This window comes from Capricornis sumatraensis, chromosome 1, assembly GCF_032405125.1.
Source record: "Capricornis sumatraensis isolate serow.1 chromosome 1, serow.2, whole genome shotgun sequence".
NCBI classification, from domain to species: Eukaryota; Metazoa; Chordata; class Mammalia; order Artiodactyla; family Bovidae; genus Capricornis; species Capricornis sumatraensis.
Window position 1 is genome coordinate 243,910,871 of NC_091069.1, and position 23,694 is coordinate 243,934,564.

The window sequence follows — 23,694 nt, forward strand, 5'->3', positions numbered from 1 at the left end:
CAAACCTTGCTTCTGTCAGCAGTCCCATCCACTGCTGGGTGTTGTTTTTGCTTTGGCTGCATCCCTTCATTCTTCCTGTAGTTATTTCTCCACTGATCACCAGTAGTATATTGGGCACCTACCGACCTGAGGAGTTCATCTTTCAGTGTCCTATATTTTTGCCTTTTCATACTGTTCATGGGGTTCTCAAGGTGAGAATACTGAAGTGGTTTGCCATTCCCTTCTCCAGTGGAGAATAATAAAGGACAGTAATGGTAGGGACCTAACAGAAGCAGAAGATATTAAGACAAGGTGGCAAGGATACACTGAAGAACTGTACAAAAAAAAGATGTTCACAACTCAGATAATCACGATGGTGTGATCATTCATCTAGAGCTAGACATACTAGAATGTGAAGTCAAGTGGGCCTTAGGAAGCATCACTACGAACAAAGCTAGTGGAGGTGATGGAATTCCGTTCAGCTATTTCAAATCCTGAAAGATGATGCTGTGAACGTGTTGCACTCAATGTGCCAGCAAATTTGGAAAATTCAGCATTGGCCACAGGACTGGAAAAGGTCAGCTTTCATTCCAATCCCAAAGAAAGGCAATGCCAAAGAATGCTCAAACTACTGCACGATTGCACTCATCTCACATGCTAGTAAAGTAATGCTTAAAATTCTCCAAGCCGGGCTTCAGCAACATGTGAACCGTGAACTTCCAGATGTTCAAGCTGCTTTTAGAAAAGGCAGAGGAACCAGAGATCAAATTGTCAACATCCACTGGATCATGGAAAAAGCAAGAGAGTTCCAGAAAAACATCTATTTCTGCTTTCTTGACTATGCCAAAGCCTTTGACTGTGTGGATCACAATAAACTGTGGGAAATTCTGAAAGAGATGGGAATACCAGACCACCTGACCTGCCTCTTGAGAAATCTGTATGCAGGTCAGGAAGCAACAGGTGGAACTTGACATAGAACAACAGACTGGTTCCAAATAGGAAAAGGAGTACGTCAAGGCTTATCTAACTTATATTCAGAGTACATCATGAGAAACACTTGCCTGGAGGAAGCAGAAGCTGGAATCAAGATTGTGAGGAGAAATATCAATAACCTCAGATATGCAGATGACACCACCCTTATGGCAGAAAGTGAAGAAGAACTAAAAAGCCTCTTGATGAAAGTGAAAGAGGAGAGTGAAAAAGTTGGCTTAAAGCTCAACATTCAGAAAACGAAGATCATGGCATCTGGTCCCATCACTTTATGGCAAGTTGATGGGGAAACAGTGACTGACTTTATTTTTCTGGGTTCCAAAATCACTGCAGATGGTGATTGCAGCCATGAAATTAAAACACACTTACTCCTTGGAAGGAATGTTATGACCAACCTAGACAGCATATTAAAAAGTAGAGACATCACTTTGTCAATAAAGGTCCATCTAGTCAAGGCTATGGTTTTTCCAGTGGTCATATATGGATGTGAGAGTTAGAATATAAAGAAAGCTGAGCACCAAAGAATTGATGCTTTTGAACTATGATGTTGGAGAAGACTCTTGAGAGTCCCTTGGACTACAAGGAGATTCAACCAGTCCATCCTAAAGGAGATCAGTCCCAGGTGTTCATTGTAGGACTGATGTTGAAGCTGAAACTCCAATACTTCGGCCACCCTATGCAAAGAGCTGACTTATTTGAAAAGACCCTGATGCTGGAAAGCATTGAGGGCAGGAGGAGAAGGGGACAACAGAGGATGAGATGGTTGGATGGCATCACCGACTCCATGGACATGGGTTTGGTTGAACTCCAGGAGTTGGTGATGGACAGGCAGGCCTGGTGGGCTGAGGTTCTTGGGGTTGCAAGAGTCAGACACGACTGAGCAACTGAACTGAACTGAACCTTATATTTGTGATCAGGGGATAGAGATGTATAGCAATTAAACAACTTACTCAAAATTTAGCTTATATAAGTCAGAACTAGACTCCAAGGCTCATTATCTCCCCTCTATTTTGCTTCAGGTCCTGACATGCTAATTTCACTTATTTATTCATGCAACCAGAATTTGTATCGAACACTTACTGTATACTTGTTTCTGTCCTGGGGTTTGGGATGTCCCTAGTATCTACAAATATTAATTCAGGCATTTTCTTTCCTTCAGGAGTGAAAATAGTCCAACGTATATTCCACCAAAACTTTTGTAGAGTTCTCTGTTTATCAGAAGCATTTATGGGGCCCTTTCTCTTTTGTTTTGTCCATTTCTGCCTTCACACAATGCCGATCCAAGACCTGAGGCATAGGGTCTGGACTTTGTTTATCATCCACCATGCTAGAGACAGCTGGCCTGTGCTGTCAGTCCCCTGTTGGAGATGACTGAGAGTTAACCATGTGTTATAGCCTTTATGAAGCCCAGGGACCTTGGTTGGGCCTCTTTCTGATGACCTGAATCATAGTCATCAGCCTGAGGAAGGATTTTATGACCACTTTCAATGTAAACCTGCACAGAGTAGATGTATTCTTGTGCTGTGCTAAGTCTCTTCAGTCGTGTCCTATTCTTGTGACCCCATAGATTGTAGCCTGACAGGCTTCTCTGTCCATGGCTTCTTCAGGCAAGTATACTGGAGTAGGTTGCTGTGCCCTCCTTCAGGGGATATCCAGGACCCAAGGATTGAACCTGTGTCTCTTGCATATCCTTCATTGGCAGGCAAGTTCTTTACCACTGGTGCCACCTGGGAAGCCAGATATATTCTTACTTGCCTTGAACTTTGTGCACTCAGTTTATTATATTCAGGACCCATTAGGACATGACCAAGAACCAGCTGACACTGGTTGGGAATGAGTATGTTTCTTCATTATGATATTCTTCTTAGGATGAAGTTCTACCTTAGAAATGACTACTCACAAAAGTTACCATGGTTTTATTTGTTGATTGGGCCTCCAACAGTGAAAATTGTTTTGCCAAGTTTTAGCTGCCATTTCTGAAGATTACTCTTAAGTATATGCTATAAGAACCACTCACATGGTTCCTATTTCACAGTATTGATTATATTTGCAGTAATTTGGACAGATCCCTTTGGTTCCTGAAACTCCTGGATTCCTCACTGGGTCCTGCTTCAATTATTCCATTGATAGTGGAAGTTCAGGTCACATTCCATGAGAAGACTAAATGTCCAGTTATATGGTCACTTGTATGGCCCCTTCAAGACTTCAAAATTCTGTGCTGCTATGGAGAATTTTCAAGAATATCAGCTTGTCTTACTTCCTACTCCTTAATATGCTGTCCTCTCCAGGACCTTTACCAGAGTTGCTCTGCAAATCCAAGGTGCCCTAGAAATAAGAGCAAGGAAATGTTGCCTCCATTCTCTAGTTATCCCTTCTTTTGGTCTACTCAGGAGGAGAAGGGAACAGACACACCAAAAAAATGGGGAACATTCTCCTTCTGAGAAGGTTCCTAAGCTTAATCTGCTTTCACTCAAATAACCTGTTGTTCTTCCCAGTGGGAGAAGTTTTACACAGGCTTTTTAAATACTGATCAAACTGAAACCCAGAGACATTAAAAAACCTGAGCAGACCCCTGACTGGTATTATTAGCTTCAGCAGTTCTGCCTTTTTCCCCATCATCCCAACTCTAGGTCGTGTCACATTTGCAAAAGTCATCATCATCCAGTATCTTCTGACAACATATTCAGGAACCCTTAGAGTAAGCTGCCTCCTAAGAGGCAGTTCTTTTTTTAAAAACTCTGGTTTCTACATTTCTTTCTAAGCCACATTTATGTTAAATTCCTATGTTATCGGATAACCAGAAAGTTAACAGAATATGTATGATCTAAATAACTGGGTTTTGATTTATAGAATCAGAGTCATATTGTTAGCTGGAGTCTTTCTGTTTTTTGAAACTTTAAACTTTTTATTTTGTATTGGTGTATAGCCTATTAACAATGTAATCATTCCAGGCAAACAGAGAAGGGACTCAGTCATCCGTATACTTGTATTCATTCTCCCCCAAACCGCCTTCCCATCCAGCCTGGCACATAACATTGAGCAAGTTCCATGTGTTATACTGAAGATCCTTGTTGATTATCCATTTAAAAATATTAATAACATTGTGTATATGACCTTCCTAAAGTCCCTAACTATCCCTTCCCCCAACCCAATAACCACAATTTTGTTTTCTGTGAGTCTCTTTCTGTTTTGTAAGTAAGCTCATTTGTATTGTTTCTTTTTAGATTTCACTCAAAGGGATGGCATACGATATTTCTTCCTTTCTGTCTGACTTACTTCACTTAGTATGACACTCTCTAGGTCCATCCATGTTGCCACAAATGTCATTATTTCATTAATTTTAATGGCTGAGTAATATTCCATTGTGTATATCTACCACATCTTTTAAAAATTAATTAATTTTAATTGAAGAATAGTCAAAATATTGTGATGGTTTTTCCCATACATCAACATGAATTGGCCACAGGTATACATGTGTCTCTCACCTCCCTCCCCACCCTATCCCTCTGGGTTGCCCTAAAGCAATGGCTTTGGGTGCCCTGCTTCATGCATTGAACTTGTACTGGTCATCTATTTTACATATGGTAATGTACGTGTTTCAATGCTATTCTCTCAAATCACCCCATCCTCTCCTCACATTGAGTCTAAAAGTCTGTTATTTACATCTGTGTCTCCTTTGCTGCCCTGCATGTAGGATCATTGGTTTTGTCTTTCTAAATTCCATATATATGTATTAATATGCAGCATTTGTCTCTCTCTTTCTGACTTACTTCATTCTGTAAATAGGCTCCAGCAAAATACTAAAGAGAATTTAAATGTCTTACCCAACTAATCAGCTGTAGGAGTCAGGTTTTCTGTCATCCATACTAGTGTTTTTAATTCTCTGAAAGTTCAGCATATTAAGGATTCTTAGCCTTGAGAATAAGGAATCAGACTCTCATTCATTTATTCATTCAACACAGCTTTATTATAGATCCTTTCTGTGCTAGATGATAAAACGGCTCTGAAGAATCAAGAAACAGTTCTTCACAGTTTCAGGAAACAGTCTTACAGTCTTGTTGTAAGTTCCAGTATGCACACCAGTGCCTCTGTTTCTTTTTTTTTTTTTTTTTTTCATTTAAATTATTGAAGAGAAGAAATATCTGGCTTGCTACCCTTGATATCAGACTGAAAACAAAATATAGACTTGATGTATGATCTTATTTAAATCCCACAACATGTTCTTGTCTTTACATAATATGCAGTATGGCTGAGGAAAGTAACTTGGTTTTCATGCCTAACCTTTAAGGAGGGTGTGATTGCAACAGGATTTTGCAACTCTGGTAAGTTTTGCATTCATTAGAAAGTGCTTCAGTGGTGGTTCAATGTTCACCCTCCATCATTTGCTTTCAGAAAGGTATTTAATTGTCATGCACTCAGTGAAAATAAAAGTCTTGACCCTCTCTTCAGAGCAGATGATACACTTCAGTTCCAACATATCAGCAGGTGATACACTTCAGCTCACCATGGTGGTGTCTGTAGTGATATGATGAGGTGATTTCTGAACTATGGCGCCATCACACTTATGTCTTGCTGTCAGTGTCATAGCGGAAACCTCACAAGTGCTGTTGTTACAGTCAAATGCAGACTTGCCAGTTATGAACTGTGAGGTCTCGAGCAAGTTGCTAACATTTCCAAATGTCCTCTGAGTGAATATAACCCAGCATCCTGCAGGGTTGTGATGAGGACAGAATGATAAACAAGGCATCTAACAATGCCTGGCACATAGAAAGCTTTCAATAAATGATAGATTTCTCCCCGCTTCTCTTGCATTTAAAAAAAAAGAAAAAAAAGCTTGAGATGATGTGTGAGTTGCCGTTTATTTCTACCTCCTTCCTGAGAAGTGGAGAAACTATTTTAGAGATTTCATACTGGACACAAATAGCAAGTTGAAGCATATGAAACAGGAATACTTCCCAAATGATCATAAGTGGATGGGTTTTTCTGGGGCTGCAGAAGTGAGGTGATGACCTTGATAGGTGTTACCTTTATGTGAACAACATACTTCCTGACTCCATAAAACTATGTCTAGACAGGCATTTGGTTCCCTGTGCAGGTAAAAAAGCCAGTTCACTCCCCAAGGAAGGTAAGAACATCAACTTGGATGGCCGAATAACAAACTCAGCCAAATTCTCTCCACATGTTAAATTAGTGCATCTTGAATTACATGGGGATTTGGGAGTAGGGTGGATATTTAAGGAGAAAATAATATATCAGTTATTTCCTAACCTTTGTTAGTTCATTCCTTTGGAATATCACCCACTTATGCTAAGGCTGGAATTACAATCACTAGTCTGTGCTGGTCTAAGTATCAGAGCACTTTGTGTATTTAGCATATAAAAATCCCTCTTTGGGATTTCAGGACAAAGAACCAAATTCCACATCTTCCTACAAAGGGATAACCAAATACATTTTGCTGTAGCCTGATTAAAGGTTAAAATTTTAAGTAGTTTACTTGCAACCTGAAAAAAAGTTCTATTTCACATAATCAGCTGGTTCGTCAGCTCCACTGGCTTTTACTTTGTTTTTAAAATACAATTTCACTGAATTTATAGAATTTGGGAATTAAATGACTTCTTTCTCAGTTATCAGGAGTATATATAAAATAACAATTTTCCCAGATAGTTGAAATATTTACCAAGTCCTTCTTACTCCTTGAAATATTATTTAATATTACACTTCTCTTGGTAATGAGGGAATAAGCAATCCCTTGAAGAACTACTCAGGGTTGATTTGTCCAGTTTTCCTATTTTCCAAAGGATTTTATCAGCTATAAATGGAAAGCATAAGAATCCCTGGAGAGACCTAGGGCCTGGAAAGTAGAATCCTGAGATGATTTGGACAGCTTCAGAATACAAAGAAAAAGTTGATTTGCTTCCTAGACATAAGTCTGAGTAAGCAACCTTGCACTAAGTATGGGGATTTGTATTGCAATGCCCAGTCACATTCCCCTTTCCAAATATACCCTGGTTTCCTTTTGTGAGGTAAAATCTCCCAAAATTTGTGATGCTTTGGTGGGAGAAAAATTCCATGTGTCTGCACCTACAGTGGAAACGAAAGGGCTTGTGGCCTCTCTGTCCTCACCTGGTATAGCTATGGGGCAGCTTAGCAGATGATTTCTCTTCAGACTTCCCATTTTGGGTGAGTGATAAAGGGTGGAAGGAGTACTTGGGAGTCATTCTTCTGTGGCTACACTAATATCATGGATAGTACCTGTCCAGGCTTCTTGCAATAAGCAGACAGCTGGCTTCCTGGTTGCCAGTCCCCAGGGACTGCATAGCTCTGCCAGTTCCACTGACTCTCTAAACTCTTAGCATTCTCCAAAGTATTCTTTTGCATAAGTTGGCCAAAGCTAGTTTTTATAGCATGCGACCATAACTGATCTAGACCTGTGTTCTAAGCTTGTTTCAAAGTATATTACACTCCACCTATTAAGCTGGATTAGCAGTGGAGAATTCTGAAGTCAAAAGGGGCTCCAGTGGTGCTGTAAACCAGTCACCTTCTGCAGTTCTTGGGGGCAGTGAGGGGATGAGGCATGGGCTGGTTATACTTTTCAATGTAATCACTGTAACATAAGAGGAACATTGTGACATAAACATTAAATGAGTTGGCAAGATACCTGTGTCACCTTTCTCAACAAACAGGAAGAAAGGGAATCTTTGTTGTTCAGCTGTTGATGGGTTGAGCTGAGGTTGGACAGGAACATCAGTGGTGTAGCAAGAAGTGCCATTAAAAACCTATCTAATATCATGTCCTTTCACTCTGAACCACTCATCAGAACTAGTTCTACTTACAGTCTGTACTTGTTTCTTCACTTGTAAGATGGAGATGAACTTTATCTCATGGAGTTATTGAGAAGTTTAAATGAGTATGGGTTTCAAAGGCCCAGAGCCTAGGATCTAACAAGGTACTAAAAGCTATTTTTAAGAACAGAGAACCAAAATTGATAAAATGTTAATCATAATAGCATCTTTCTGGACACCAGAATCTGTTTGTAAAAGAAGTTTTTAAGGACAGTGTAAGCAAAGGAAAGGAAATAAACATGACTTGCAGAGTATGTGTTGGATGAAGAGACATAGCACCCAGATCCCCTGTTGAGGGGTTTGTCACCTAGCTGCCGAGAATGCTGTCTGCCCCTTCAGGGACTTGGTTGGCTGCAGAGAACCCCCTCACCCAAGGTCATGTTCTTCCTTGAGCTGCCCATCTCTATTGACTGACTGATAGGTGTGGGATAAATATCTGGCTGTGGCAGCCCACTGTCAGACATCTGTGTCAGGCCATGTAAGCTCCAGAGTTCTCATGAGGTCAGCCAAGTCCATTGTTGGGGCACTGTATCCTCTCCTTCTGTCCTTTCTGCTCCTTTTCCTTTCCTTCCACAGATGTTTTGGCCCCAAGAGCATTCCCTAACACGTCTACTGAAAGGTAAACTCAGAACCTGCTTCAGAAGGAAGCCCCTTGTTGGGCATTTTACACTGAATTCTTGCAAGAAACCTTCTGAAACATCTATTTCCCCACTGTAACAGATGAAGGAATTGAAGCTCAGTGAAGTCAGCAGCTTGTCTCAGGAAACACATTACGTGACAAAGCTGGCATCCAAATCTAGTTCAGTTTGGTTATAAGGACTGTGTTTCAAGAAATTATTAATATATCTTTTCTTGGCCTGAAAAAACAGTTTTCTCTCCCAGAGTGAGCAGCTGGGCTCAGTGCTTGGTCAGAATAATTCTGTCCACATGACTGTCTAGGTTGTTTCAGATGAGATTCCCTTTCCTTTTGCCTTTATTCCTTTGCATCCTTCTTTTGTTCCCTGAGTTAATGTCTATTGTTTAGCTTAAAAATAGCAAGTGTCAGTTTCTACACATTTTCAAAAATGTCAACGTAATCATTTAAAAATAGTTACTGAAATTTTGTTTTCTCTCTGTTGGCAACCACAGTTGCTATGGAGTTCAAGTAATAGATTGTGATGTTTAACACTGAATTAATTACTACTCCTCACTCGCAGGGAACATCTAATTATATGTATTCATGCCAAGCAGGATTTGATTTTCTTACAGAAAGTGTGGTGTGATGTGTGTGTATGTGTCCTTTTACTCTATAAGACACATGGAGGAAGGGTCTTGTTTTGTGATCTTCTAGAAAAAGACTTCTCTTTCCTTCTTAATTACAGTTTTTCCTAACTAGATCTCACCTATATTGAGATCATACTTCTCTTTTACACACCTGAGTGAATTTTTGTTTTTGCAAATGGCAGCCTTTTTCTTTTATTTTAAACATCTTGGTGAGGAAAGCATGAAGATTTCCTCTCATTTCATCTCCTAGCTCTCTCCTCTTGGACACATGTTTCATGAACTGGAGACAGCATATTATCTGTTAGAATCAGATATACCTGAGTCTGACTTCTGGTTTTGTAACTTAATTGACTTGGAGCCAAATCAGGTCAGGACTGAATTTCAACTCCTTAACTGATGAAATGGGAATGATTTTATCTACCACTTGGAGCTGTTGCAAAGATTAAATTACATTTTAAGCAAACTTAGCACCATGCTTCTCAAACTTTAATGTGCAAGGTGGAGCTCTAGTTAAATTGTAGATTCTGATTCAGCTGGTTAGGTTTGGGGTCCAGAGTCCATTTCTAACTGCCTCCCATCTGATGCTGATGCTGCTGGTCTATGGCTCACACTGTGAGTAGTAAGAATGTGCATGATGCTGGACCATAGTATGAGGTAAGTGCATTGGTAGCTGTTAGTACACACTCTTAATTTGTTACCCTATACCTTTTGGACGGAAGAGCACAAAATTCACACCCACCAGCCAAATGGAGAAACTGAGGCATGGGCAAGCAGACTGTCATCAAGAGGATGCCACTGGGTGTCTCTGCCATGTGTTGCCTTCCCTTGTAAAGATTCTGTTTTTCCCTTATGTGGGCTGTTGCAACTCCTAATGCTACTAATGGGAGTTACTCAGACATGTGGAGGAAAGAACATAAATTCTGTGGTGTTTCTATCTGCTCAGCTAATAAAGCAATTTTGTATTTTGCTGAAGAGAAACCACTTTCTTGACAGTAAGCTGTTGAGAAATTTTCTCTTTCAATTGGCCCATCAGGTGACTTTTTTTTTTTTTAATTGAACTCATGGTGTTCACTTGAAACGTGATTGTGACTCAAAGGCTTGGGGGACCTAAGTGGTTGAGATTGTGCAACACAGCACTGAGGTTTTTAAGATTAGAAGGCAACCTCTTGCTGAAAAGATCCAGGGATTCTTACAAAACAGGAGTTGGCAACTTTTCAGATGTGGGTAGGTGGTAATTCTTTTATTTATATACTTCATTTAGGGGAGATGGTAAATTGCTTCTTCTTCGAAAGGGTTAGGAAAGGACTTTTCCACCTTCCTTTGTCAGTGACTCAAGGAAATACTTCTCTATTTAATGTCTGCCATGGGCACCATCATAATTTCCCACCTCCTGGGCTTCCTGACTTCTTTCCTAGAACTTCTGTGTCTTCCTGGCCTGCCCTTTTGAAGCTTGTATCCCTTGCTGCTCTATCTTTTTGATCCAGGATGGAGCAGCAAAGGTCAGAAAGCAATATATCTGATCCATCCTTGGACCAGGACCAACACATACCTGCCACCTTCCCCTTAGCTAATGACTCTGCTGACCCCTGCTGGCGTAACCACACGACCGTACCACATGGTGAAATAACAGTAATAACCAGTCCTCCAGTGGCCGGCCATCTGCAGCCAGCGTGGTTTGATTCCACCATGATCTCGCTGGTCTGCAATCCTCCTATTCACTCCTCACTTCTCACATTCCAGCCATGGTCTCCTTGGTGTTCCCTGACTGTGTGAGGTATATTCCAGCATCAGTGCTGGATTGTTGCCATAGCTGCCCGCTTTGGCTGGAACTCTTTTGCCTGAGTTAACTCTCTCCCCTCCTTCAAGGCACACCTTCTCAGTGAAGGCTTGCCTGATTTACTCCTTTAAATTACAAACTGCAAATTAAGGCCATCCCCACTCCACCATTCCTGATCCTGTTACCCTCTTTCCTTTTTCTTTTTTCCATAGGGCTTATAACCTTCTGTTCCTATGCAGTAAACTGCAATTCTAGTAGAAAACACTCCTCACTCCCTCTCCCTCTCTCAACATTATTGATTTGGTAGCAATACAGGCATACCTCAAGAAACAAGAAAAAAGTCAAATAAATAACCTAACTCTACACCTAAAGCAACTAGAAAAGGAAGAAATGGAGAACCCCAGAGTTAGTAGAAGGAAAGAAATCTTAAAAATTAGGGCAGAAACAAATGCAAAAGAAACAAAAGAGACCATAGCAAAAATCAACAAAGCCAAAAGCTGGTTCTTTGAAAGGATAAATAAAATTGATTTGGTTTGAAAATTCCTCTTCCCCCCCCCTCCATAGAAGGCAAATCTAAGTCTTCAGAAACAGCAGAAATAATTTCTCCTCAAGAAAAGTTCAGGCTTTTGTGTGTCTTGACTTTGGTGGTAGCTACACAGGTGTACTGGAGAAGGCAATGGCAACCCACTCCAGTACTCTTGCCTGGAAAATCCCATGGACGAAGGAGCCTGGTGGGCTGCAATCCAGGGGGTCGCTAAGAGTCAGACATGACTGAGGGACTTCACTTTCACTTTTCACTTTCATGCACTGCAGAAGGAAATGGCAACCTGCCCCAATGTTCTTTCCTGGAGAATTCCAGGGACGGGGAGCCTGGTGGGCTGCCATCTATGGGGTTGCACAGAGTCGGACACGACTGAAGCGACTTAGCAGCAGCAGCAGCACACAGGTGTACACATTTGTCAAAACTCATCCAGCTACTTTAATGAAGTTGATTTTTTTAAAAGAGGATATAACTGTTCCTTTCAGTACATGGGTTGGGTGTGAGGTGGGCTGATATTATAGGGTAGAGGTAGTAGTTGGCATTTAGGAAGGTAAGTTTCTTCCTCAGAAATAGTGTGGACAAAGAAGTCAGCACAAATGTATATCATGTGAATCACTCCCTCTGGCTTGAAATGATAAGAGCAAATATTTGGTGTTTATAGATCTGCATTGTCCCTGCTGGCTCTTCTTTTATTTGCAGAGTGACTCTCAGAAACCCAAAGATTAGAAATTTTCAGGTCAGTTTAGTTTTATTATTTTCTAAAGTGAATTGATCCCTGTTGCATTCCTATAAAGATGGTGTGGATTAGAACTCTTCACTCTGAAAACATATAGTTTTCTCTTGGATAAACAAAAACAGAAACAAACAAAACTTCTTATCTTTCTTGGTTGAAAAACAAGCTGGGAAAAGGTAAATGATTGAACTTTTCTTGTTTTAATACAGGAAACAACCAACAGGAGAACAGCTAGCAAACTCCCCAGATGTACACACTTAGGTATCTAAAGATGACCACTCTCCCTCCTCAGCCCAATTTCAGTTTCCAACTTTTCAAAATGAGTCATACAAATCTTTGATGTGAGGATGCAAGGAAGTAAAAGAAAGATATGTCTAAATTCTACCATCACTGAAATAGCTGCCATGGCAGCATGGAAAGTTTGAAAAAAACTGTCAGTACCTGATTATTGATATTAGTCCTGGACATATTAAAACTTTGGCTCTAGACTTCAAAAAGAATTAAAATGCTTACAGAAGTATCTTTATCAGTCAGTCAGTGTTAGTCACTTAGTCGTGTTAGACTCTTTGCGACTACATGGACTATAGCCCACCAGGCTCCTCTCTCCATGCAATTCTCCAGACAAGAATAGTGGAATGGGTTGCCATTTCCTTCTCCAGAGGGTCTTCCCAACCCAGGTATCAAACTCAGGCCTTCTGCATTGCAGGCAGGTTCTTTACCCTCTGAGCCACAGAGGTAAGCCCATAGAAACATCTTCAGTTCAGTCGCTCAGTTGTGTCTGAATCTTTCAGACCCCATGAACCGCAGCATGCCAGGCCTCCCTGTCCATCACCAACTCCCGGAGTCCATCCAAACCCATGTCTACGGAGTCGGTGATGTGATCCAACCATCCCATCCTCTGTCGTCCCCTTCTCTGGCCCTCAATCTTTCCCAGCATCAGGGTCTTTTCCAATGAGTCAGTTCTTTGCATAAGGTGCCCAAATTATTGGAGTTTCAGCTTCAGCATCAGTCCTTCCAATGAACACCCAGGACTGATCTCCTTTAGGATGGGCTGGTTGGATCTCCTTGCAGTCCAAGGGACTCTCAAGAGTCTTCTCCAACACCACAGCTCAAAAGCATCAATTCTTTGGCACTCAGCTTTCTTTATACTCCAACTCTCACATCCATACATGACCACTGGAAAAACCATAGCTTTGACTAGACAGATCTTTGTTGACAAAGTAATGTCTCTGCTTTTTAATATGCTGTCTATGTTGGTCATAACTTTCCTTCCAAGGAGCAAGTGTCTTTTAATTTCATGGCTGCAGTCACCATCTGCAGTGATTTTGGAGCCAAAAAAAAAATAAAGTCTGACACTGTTTCCACTGTTTCCCCATTTATTTGCCATGAACTGATGGGACCAGATGCCATGATCTTCGTTTTCTGAATGTTGAGCTTTAAGCCAACTTTTTCACTCTCCTCTTTCACTTTCATCAAGAGGCTCTTTAGTTCTTCTTCACTTTCTGCCATAAGGGTGATGTCATCTGCATATGTGAGGTTATTGATATTTCTCCTGGCAATCTTGATTCCAGCTTGTGTTTCTTCCAGCCCAGCATTTCTCATGATGTACTCTGCATGTAAGTTAAATAAGCAGGGTGACAATATACACCCTTGATGTGCTCCTTTCCCGATTTAGAACCAGTCTGTTGTTCCGTGTCCAGTTCTAATTGTTGCTTCCTGACCTGCATACAGGTTTCTCAAGAGACAGGTCAGGTGGTCTGGTATTTCAATCTCTCTCAGAATTTTCCACAGTTTATTGTGATCCACACAGTCAAAGACTTTGGCATAGTCAGTAAAGCAGAAATAGATGTTTTTTTTGTTTTTGTTTTTTTGTTTTTTTCTGGAACTCTCTTGTTTTTTAGATGATCCAGCAGATGTTGGCAATTTGATCTCTGGTTTCTCTGCCTTTTCTAAAACCCAGTTGAACATCTGGAAATTCATGGTTCACGTATTGCTGAAGCCTGGCTTGAAGAATTTTAAGCATTACTTTACTAGCGTGTGAGATGAGTGCAATTGTGTGGTATTTTGAGCATTCTTTGGCATTGCCTTTCTTTGGGATTGGAATGAAAACTGACCTTTTCCAGTCCTGTGGCCACTGCTGAGTTTTCCAAATTTGCTGGCATATTGAGGTCAGCACTTTCACAGCATCACCTTTCAGGACTTGAAATAGACATCTTAAGTAACTCTAATTAATGTAGATACTAAGACTTTTTCCCAAACATTCTGCAAGTATTAAATATAGCAATGGCCCCCAGCCTTTTTGGCACCAGGGACCAGTTTTGCGGAAGACAATTTTTCCTTAACAGGGGATGGGGAATGGTTTCAGACTGATTCAAGCACAGTACATTTGTTGTGTACTTTATGTCTATTATTATATCAGCTCCACCTCAGATCATCAGGCATTAGATTCCAGAGTTTGAGGTGAATGTGCATGCTGAGTCACTTCAGTTGTGTCTGACTCTTTGTGACCCTATGGACTATAGTGCTCCAGGTTCCTCTGTCTGTGGGGATTCTCCAGGCAAGAATACTGGAGTAGGTTGCCATGCCCTCCTCCAGGGGATCTTCCCAACCCAGGGACTGGACCTATGTCTCTTATGTTTCTTGCATTGGCAGGCAGGTTCTTTACCACTAGTACCACCTGGGACCCCTGATATATAGGCAGGTTCTGGAATCTTCCCATAGTGGAGTAGAGGGAGAGTTCTTTATAAAGTGCACCAAAATTGAAGTAACAGTATCTTAATGTGCAGTGTTCTTATGAAGATCTAAATAAATAACAGCTATAATAGCACTTTGCAAAAAAGTTAAGAGCTATGCAGGTAATAATAAAGAGTAAGCAAGTGATCAGAATCTGGGGAGCCCATAATGTAGTGTAATCACTTACCCTTAATCTCTTTAAAAATCAATCTTATCCATTCATCTGTCAATGGACAACTAGGTTGCTTCCATGCACTAGCTATTTTTAAACAGTGCTGCAGTGAACATTGGGGTACATGTGTCTCTTTCAATTCTGGCTTCCTCAGTGTATATGCCCAGCAGTGGATGTATGGCAAAAACCACCACAATATTGTAAAGTAATTATCCTTCAATTAGAATAAATTAATTGATTTTTTAAAAAGAAAAATAATCAATTTTACTAAATCTCTGTTTGAGTTTTCTTAAAAAGCCTCAGTTGCTCTAAACTCTCAGAAGTGTTATCAAGAGGATGGTATAAGCTTCCTTCCCACCCCCTCAAATCTGACTAGGAGTCAGGAACTTCTTACATGAATTTGGGGCCCTCCATTTTCATCCTGGATGGCTCCAACCCTCTTCAGTTCTTATCCATTGGCTTTTTTTTCTGTCTTCACAAGGAAAAAGCATTCAAAGTGCTTCTGTCTCTTTCACTTTATTTATATCATTAGCATTGTCCAATTTCATGATCCCAGAGCCTATTTCCTTATATATCTTTCTCAAATGCCTAGTGATACTTTCTGATTTTCATGCTCAATAATTCTCCCTCTGGTCCTTTACATCTGGTGGATATTTTTAGATTGCTACCCATCCACCTCCACCACCCACTGTTGCTCCCCACTGAGTAGGCTCAGCCAAACTATACATATTTAATTCTTCTAATCTTCCTTTATCCACCAGACCCACCAGTCTCTTAAAATTGTTTTGGATGTTTTGAGACCTCCTCCTGATTGTTGCTGCCCTGTGACCCTGCAGACTGCCTCTTAGAGATGGTGTTTGAAGGCACATCTCAGTGAATCCTGACTCTGTTAAAAATAAACAGTGGAGACACTGCTTTGGGGAAGCAAGTGTTCTCCTTACTTGCTGCAAGTGATAAATCCTTCTCTAAAAAATAATAATAATAAACAGTGGAGAAAGGAAGATTTTTATGGCAGTCATTAACAATATTTATCCAGTTCTTTGCCTTCTGAACATGCAGTAGGATTTTACTTCCTGGGCCCTTGTTATTGGTAGAAACTTGTGGCCAATTTTGGGAACTAAATTATGAGTAATGAAACACTTCCAGACCAGCAAGACCCTTGAGTACTGTCTTCTCTCAGGAAAAGTGCCAATGTTCAAGATAGTGATTGCTCAATGCAAGCCGTTGCATGTAGAATGGATAAATAATAGGTCCTACTGTATAGCACAGGGAAGTGTATTCAATAACCTGTGATAAACCATGATGGTAAAGGATATGAAAGAGAATATATTTATGTGTGTAAATGCGTAATTTTGCTGTAAAGCAGAAATTAGTACAATATTGTAAATCAACTATACTTTAATAAAGAAGATAGTAGTTTCTTTGATAGTCTGATTCCTTGAGTTACTGAAGTGAGTTGAGACACCCAACCCCACCGTGCCAAGCTATGCTATCCATTCAACAAGAGCAAAGAATATACTTTTATTGTTTTAAGCCTCTGAGGTGGGAGGGCTGTTTGTCACTGTAGAATAATCTAACCTCTGCTGACTGATACAACTGTAATAGATGCCCTGAGTTGCTCCATATATATAGAGGTCCGTGTCATGCCCAGCAACCTGTTACAGTGTAGTTTTGTTTGTGGATATAGCAAATCTCTGTTGGATGCAGTTAATATCTAGTTGAAGCCTACACTTAGACCCTTGCCATTTATCAGTCATAGAGAAACCAGGTCTGAAGAGATGACCCAAATGGAACATCTTGCCAAAGACTCAAGATACAAAAAACTTGGGTATCCCCCATATCTTATTGCAAAGCCATCCTGGGTGTAATTAAGCACATCACGTCTCAGATCCAGATACTGTGACAGCAGCAGGAATAAGTAAGTTTTCTGAAACTTTTCTTCCCCAAACCTGCAGCGTCATAGCATGGGAATCACTCCCACTTCAGTTGACTGTTGTTTGATATTTCTGTTTAACAATGGAACTTCTTGATTTAAGAATGGAAACAGTGAGCTTCTTGTTTCCCTGGGGAAACAAAAATAGGTTAATGTGTTTCTTTCAGACTTAGATTAAATGGAATATTTTAGATAACCAACTAAACACTTTTTAAAGATTATGCTTAATTTGCTATCACTTTGGTTAACCAAAATGTAAATCTGTACATACTTGTATGTATGCATAGATGCCTATATTATGCACACATATGTGTAAATTAATATGAATTGATTTTAATATTCTCATTGCATCTGCTGTACTGTTACAACAATTATTCTCATTTCAGTTTTCTTTTTCATCACTGTCAACACAGAAACATTTTACATGCTTCAATTTATGTTACACGTGGAATATTTGTTATTTGTATTTTACCTGTCTTTTTATGAATTCTTTTCTCTGTTTCTACATAGTCTTCACAGACTTTCTCCCATTTTCATTGGAATAACTACTGTTAGACTGAAATTCCATTAGGCTAAATAATGTGAAATTATTCTTCAGTGGTTGAACATATTGATTGTTTCCATGTTTGAATTTCAGAGTAAATCTGCTTTCAGTATCTTCATGTGCTGTTCTTAGTTGCTTAGTCATGTCTGACTCTTTGCAAATCCGTGGACTGTAGCCCTCCAGGTTCCTCTGTCCATTGGGATTCTCCAGGCAAGAATACTGGAGTGGGTAGCCATTCCCTTCTCCAGGAAGTCTTCCCAACCCAGGGATTGAACCAGGGTCTCCCACATTGCGGGTGTATTCTTTACCATCTGAGCCACCAGGGAAGCCCCAATATATTCCTGCATTTATTTAAAATCTGTTTTCCTGGCGTATATTCCCAGATATTGTCTTACTGAATAAGATATTTATTTTTTCTTTGTTTTTCTCTGATGAGTTCCTATGTATATTTTGAGATCCAACTCAAATTGCTCCCTGTGTGTGAAGGGGTCCAGTATTCTTGACTCCCCAAGCAGTACTGTGCCTGTTCTGAAGCACCATCTATTCTGTAGATCTTGAAAGGTTTAGTCTACCAGGCTGCTTTCTTGGCCTCTAGATTCTGGGCTGCATCTTACTGTCCTGCAGGCCACTAGTGCTGTCAACAGTGCTGGGATACAAACCAAAGGTTGAGCACTCTCCTGGGTACCTAACGTTTCCATGTGAGTTCAATATTTATTGCCAAGGCTGTTGATCTAAGGCAGAACTCAGAGAAACTCAGATTCTTTCAGTTTTCTTTAAGTAAGGGTGAAGTGGGTTTTGGGCTAACTGATAAAATAGCAGCCTCCAATATCTATGTTTTTGTCCCAAAACCCTGATTGCTACCTTGACTTGACCTTCAACTTGCTTTCCATCAGACTCTACTAAATATGTGTGCTTTACTTTCATCTTTCTGTCCCTAACTTTATTGATTTTTTTTAATAGAATTGTAGTTCAGACTTTGTGGGCTTTTCCCTCCCAATTTGGCCAACTTTATTTTCATCTTCTTCATTTCCTCTTCAGTTCAGTCCACTCTCTCAGTCATGTCCAACTCTTTGAGACCCCATGGACTGAAGCATGCCAGGCTTCCTTGTCCATCACCAACTCCCGGAACTTGCTCAAACTCATGTCCTTCAAGTCAGTGATGCTATCCAGACATCTCATCCTCTGTCATCCCCTTCTCCTCCTTCCTTCAATCTTTTCCAGCATCAGGGTGTTTTCTAATGAGTCAGTTCTTTGCATCAGCTGGCCAAAGTATTGGAGTTTCAGCTTCCCCATCAGTCCTTCCAATGAATATTCAGGACTGATTCCCTTTCAGACTGACTATTTCCTCTTGGGAAGTACAAACACTGAATTCTAATTAAAATCCTCAATGATTTGAGCATCAGTTAGGGTACAGGAATAAAATTGCCTAATTTATTCTTTATACCCAAAGACAGTCAAGCAGGGGGCATACTGGGATTTCTAGCAAGGACTATTGATTTCCATGCCCTTACACATGGACAGTTCACTCTCTTATACTGGAATATCAAGCAGTATCCTTTTGCCTTTCTGAAAAGCCATGTTTCTCCCTTTGCTGACTGTTACCCATGTGACCTTTGGCAAGATTCAGTTTCCTGATCAGGATAGTTATAAACTACCACATAAAGATGAGGGGGTTAAATGAGATGATGCATTTAATAGCTAAACTCCTAACATGGTGCCTAACATGACATCAGTTCTTTTTCAGTATTGACGTCCTCTTCATTTGGGACCATGTCCCTTTCGGTTCACTATACTAACTGTTAATTTGAGAAAGTCTACATGATGCCTTTCCTCTGGGACACTTAGAAAATTAAGAACTTTTATATAAAGGCTAATTTGAATAACATTCTCAGAAAAAGAATTAGAGACAAGGTTGAGGCAGAAGAGAACCACAGAGGGGTAGAATCTCATAAGAGAGCTTTGAATGCACAGCAGAAACTCCAGTAGGTACCAGACAGCTGTCCTCCTGAATGTGAAGCCGGTGACCTAACTCTCTTCCCATCAGTTCTCTCTCCAGGCCCCAGTTCCAACCTGTCATATTTAGGTTATTTCCAAGATCAACATCTTTATACTTTTATGTCTCTTCTACTTCTTTCTTTTCCTCCTTCCCCTTATTCTCCTCTTCCTTTGACTCATTTTCAATTTTTTTCACTGATGTATCCCCATGAAGGGATGTAATCTGCTTATTTAAATAAATCAAATATATTCAATGACTGAGGAAGCACTGTTTCTCTTTTAATCTATTTGAACTTTCTTCAGTTCAGTTCAGTCGCTCAGTTGTGTCCAACTCTTTGTGACCCCATGGACTATAGCATGCCAGGCCTCCCTGTCCATCACCAACTCCTGGAATTTACTCAAACTCATGTCTACTGAGTCGATGATGCCATCCAACCATCTCATCCTCTGTCAACCCCTTCTCCTACCACCTTCAATCTTTCCCAGCCTCAGGGTCTTTTCAAATGAGTCAGTTCTTCGCATCAGGTGGCCAAAGTATTGGAGTTTCAGCCTCAGCATGAGTCCTTCCAGTGAATATTCAGGACTGATTTCCTTTAGGATGGACTGGTTGGATCGTCTTGCAGTCCAAGGGACTCTCAAGAATCTTCTCCAACACCACAGTTCAAAAGCATCAATTCTTCGGCACTCCGCTTTCTTTATAGTCCAACTCTCACATCCATACATGACTACTGGAAAAAGCATAGCTTTGACTAGGTGGACCTTTGTTGGCTTAAAACTCAACATTTTCTAAAACTAAAATCATGGCATCCGGTCCCATCACTTCATGGCAAATCTATGGGGAAACAGTGGAAACGGTGACAGACTTTAGTTTTCTGGGCTCCAAAATTACTGCAGATGGTGACTGCAGCCATGAAGTTAAAAGATGCTTGCTCCTTGGAAGAAAAGTTATGACCAATCTAGACAGCATATTAGAGTCCAGTTCTAACTGTTGCTTCTTGACCTGCATACAGATTTCTCAGGAGGCAGGTAAGATGGCCTGGTAGTCCCACCTCTTGAAGTATTTTCCACAATTTTTTGTGATCTATACAGTCAAAGACTTTGGCATAGTCAATAAAGAAGAAGTAGATGTTTCTTGGAACTCTCTTGCTTTTTCAGTGATCCAGTGGATGTTGGCAATTTGATCTCTGGTTCCTCTGCCTTTTCTAAATCCAGCTTGAACATCTGGAGGTTCATGGTTCATGTACTGTTGAAGCCTAGGCTTGGAGAATTTTGAGCGTTTCTTTGCTAGTGTGTGAGATGAGTACAATTATGGAGTTGTTTGAACATTCTTTGGAATTGCCTTTCTTTGGAACTGGAATGAAAACTGACCTTTTCCAGTCCTGTGGCCTCTGTTGAGTTTTCCAAATTTGCTAGCATATTGAGGGCAGCACTTTAACTGCATCATCTTTTAGGATTTGAAATAGCTCAACTGGAATTCCATCACCTCCACTAGGTTTGTTCATAGTGATGCTTCCTAAGGCCCACTTGACTCTGAAGTTATTTACTCCTTCTTTATATTAAATTTGTAATTTCTGCAATAATATATCAGATAATTATGATCTGTACACACTCTTATACGTGAACATTGTGGCTTATGGGTGTTTGTCCGTATTTGGTTACTTGTTTGCACATGTTCCACTAGTTTCTCAGTAACCCTGGCACACATATTGTCAATCTCATCCAAGTTTTATCACCAAACAGTTCCTAGGTATTTACTGAAGCTGTGTGGATGAATGGAGAGTGCATATTCATTTGCTATTATAACAAATTACCACAACTTAATGACTTGAAACAACACACATTTAGCTCACAGTCTCTATAAGTCTGACATGAGTCTTAGTGACTAAAACCAGGATTAGGGCAGAGCTGTGCTCTCTTCTGGAAGCCTTGAAAAGAGAATCAATTTCCTTTCTTCTTTAGCTTCTAGAGGCCACCTACATTTAATGACCCTTCCTCCATCTTCAAACCAGTAATGATTGGTTGAATTTTTCACATATTAGAGCACTCTGACCTACTGTTTGACCTCCCTCTTCTACTTAAAACTTTTATTTTTTTTTTTATGTTTTTACCGTGCTGCGTCTTCATTGCAGTGTGCAGGCTACTCATGTTGGTGCCTTCTCTTGTTGAGGAGCTTGGGCCATAGAGCACTCATGCTTCAGTACTTGTGGTACATGGGCTTAGTTATTTCACAGCGTGTGATCTCTTCCTGGACCAGGAATTGAACCTGTGTTCCTGCATTAGCCAGCAGATTCCTAACCTCTGGATCACTGGAGAAGTCCTTCCTATTCTACTTGTAAAGACACTTGTGATTACATTGGGCCCACCAGAATAATCCAAGATAATCTGCCTATTTTTATCTCCATGTCCTCTCTAACACTTGTTATTTTTTGTTCTTATTGTGATAATTGCCATTTTAATGGGTATGAGGTGATATCACATTGTTTTAATTTGAATTTTCCTGATAATCAGCAATGTTGAGCATCTTTTCATGTATCTGTTGACCATGTGTGTTTCTTCTTTTGGAAAACTATTAAGATTTTCTGCCAATTTTTAATGTATCTTTTAATTGGAGAAAAGTAGTTTTACAATATTGTATTAGTTTCTGCTGTACTACAATGCAAATCGGCCATAATTGTACACATATCCCCTCCCTCTTGAACCACCCTCCCCTGCCCCCATCTGACCCATCTAGGTCATGACAGAGCACAAGGCTGGAGGCTGAGCTCCCTTTGTTATATAGCAACTTCTCATCACCTATCTGTATTACACATGATAATGTATATATGTCAATGCTGTTTGCTCCATTTTTCCCAATCTATCCTTCCCCCATTGTGTCCACAAGTCCATTCTCTACATCTGTGTCTCCATTACTTCCATGAAAATAGGTTTATCAATACCATTTTTCTAGATTCCATATCTATGTATTAATATACTATATTTGTTTTTCTCTTTCTGACTTCACTCTAACAAGTTCCAGGTTCATCCACCTCACTAGAACTGACTCAAATTCATTCTTTTTTTTTTATGGTTAAGTAATACTCAATTACATACATATATCACCTCTTCTTTATCCACTCGTCTACAGATGGACATCTAGGATGTTTCCATGCTCTGGCTATTGTAAATAGTGCTAGAATGAACACTGGGGTACATGTGTCTTTTAGGATTGTGGTTTTATCAGAGTGTATTGCCAATAGCAGGATTCCTGGGTTGTATGGTGACCAAAACCATCCCAAAGAAAAAGAAAGCCAAAAGGCAAAATGATTATCTAAGGAGGCCTTAAAAATACCTGAGAAAAGAAGAGAAGCAAAAGGCAAAGGAGAAAATGAAAGATATACCCAACTGTATGCAGACTTCCAGAAAATAGCAAGGAGAGATAAGAAAGTCTTCTTAAGTAAGCAGTACACACACAGAAAAATAATAGATAGAGGAAAAAAATAGAATGGGAAAGACTAGAGATTCCTTCAAGGAAATCAGGGATACCAAGGGAGGATTTCATGCAAAGATGAGTTCAGTAAAGGACAGAAATGGCAAGGACCTAAAAGAAGCAGAAGAGATTAAGAAGAAATGGCAAGAATACACAGAAGAACTGTACAAAAAAGGTTTTAATGACTTGGATAACCATGATGGTGTGATCACTTACCTAGAGCAAGACATGGGGAATGTGAAGTCAAGTGGGCCGTAGGAAGCTTGTGGAGGTAATGAAATTCCAGCTGAGCTATTTCAAATCCTAAAAGATGATGCTGTGAAAGTGCTGCACTCAAATTTGGCAGCAAATTTGGAAAACTCAACAGTGGTTACAGGACTGGAAAAGGTCATTCCACTACCAAAGAAAACCAGTGCCAAAGAATGTTCAAACTACCATACAATTGCACTCGTTTCATATGCTAGCAAGATAATGCTCAAAATCCATCAAGTTAGGCTTCAACAGTGTGTCAACCAAGAACATCCAGATTACAAGCTATATTTGAAAAAGAGAGGAGGCAGAGAGAAACAAAAATCTTTGGATCATAGGAAAAGCAAGGGAATTTCCAGAATAATATCTACTTCTGCTTCATTGACTACACTAAAGCCTTTGCCTGTGTAGATCACAACAAACTGTGGGACACTCTTAAAGAGATGGGAATCCCAAACTACCTTACCTGCCTCATGA

General features: G+C 40.1%; 1 protein-coding gene across 1 annotated transcript in view; it reads left to right on the forward strand.

The window, feature by feature from the left end:
- Nucleotides 1-23,694, forward strand: part of CPNE4 (copine 4) — a 494,912-nt gene that overhangs the window by 100,391 nt on the left and 370,827 nt on the right. The gene's annotated exons all lie outside the window — the stretch shown is intronic.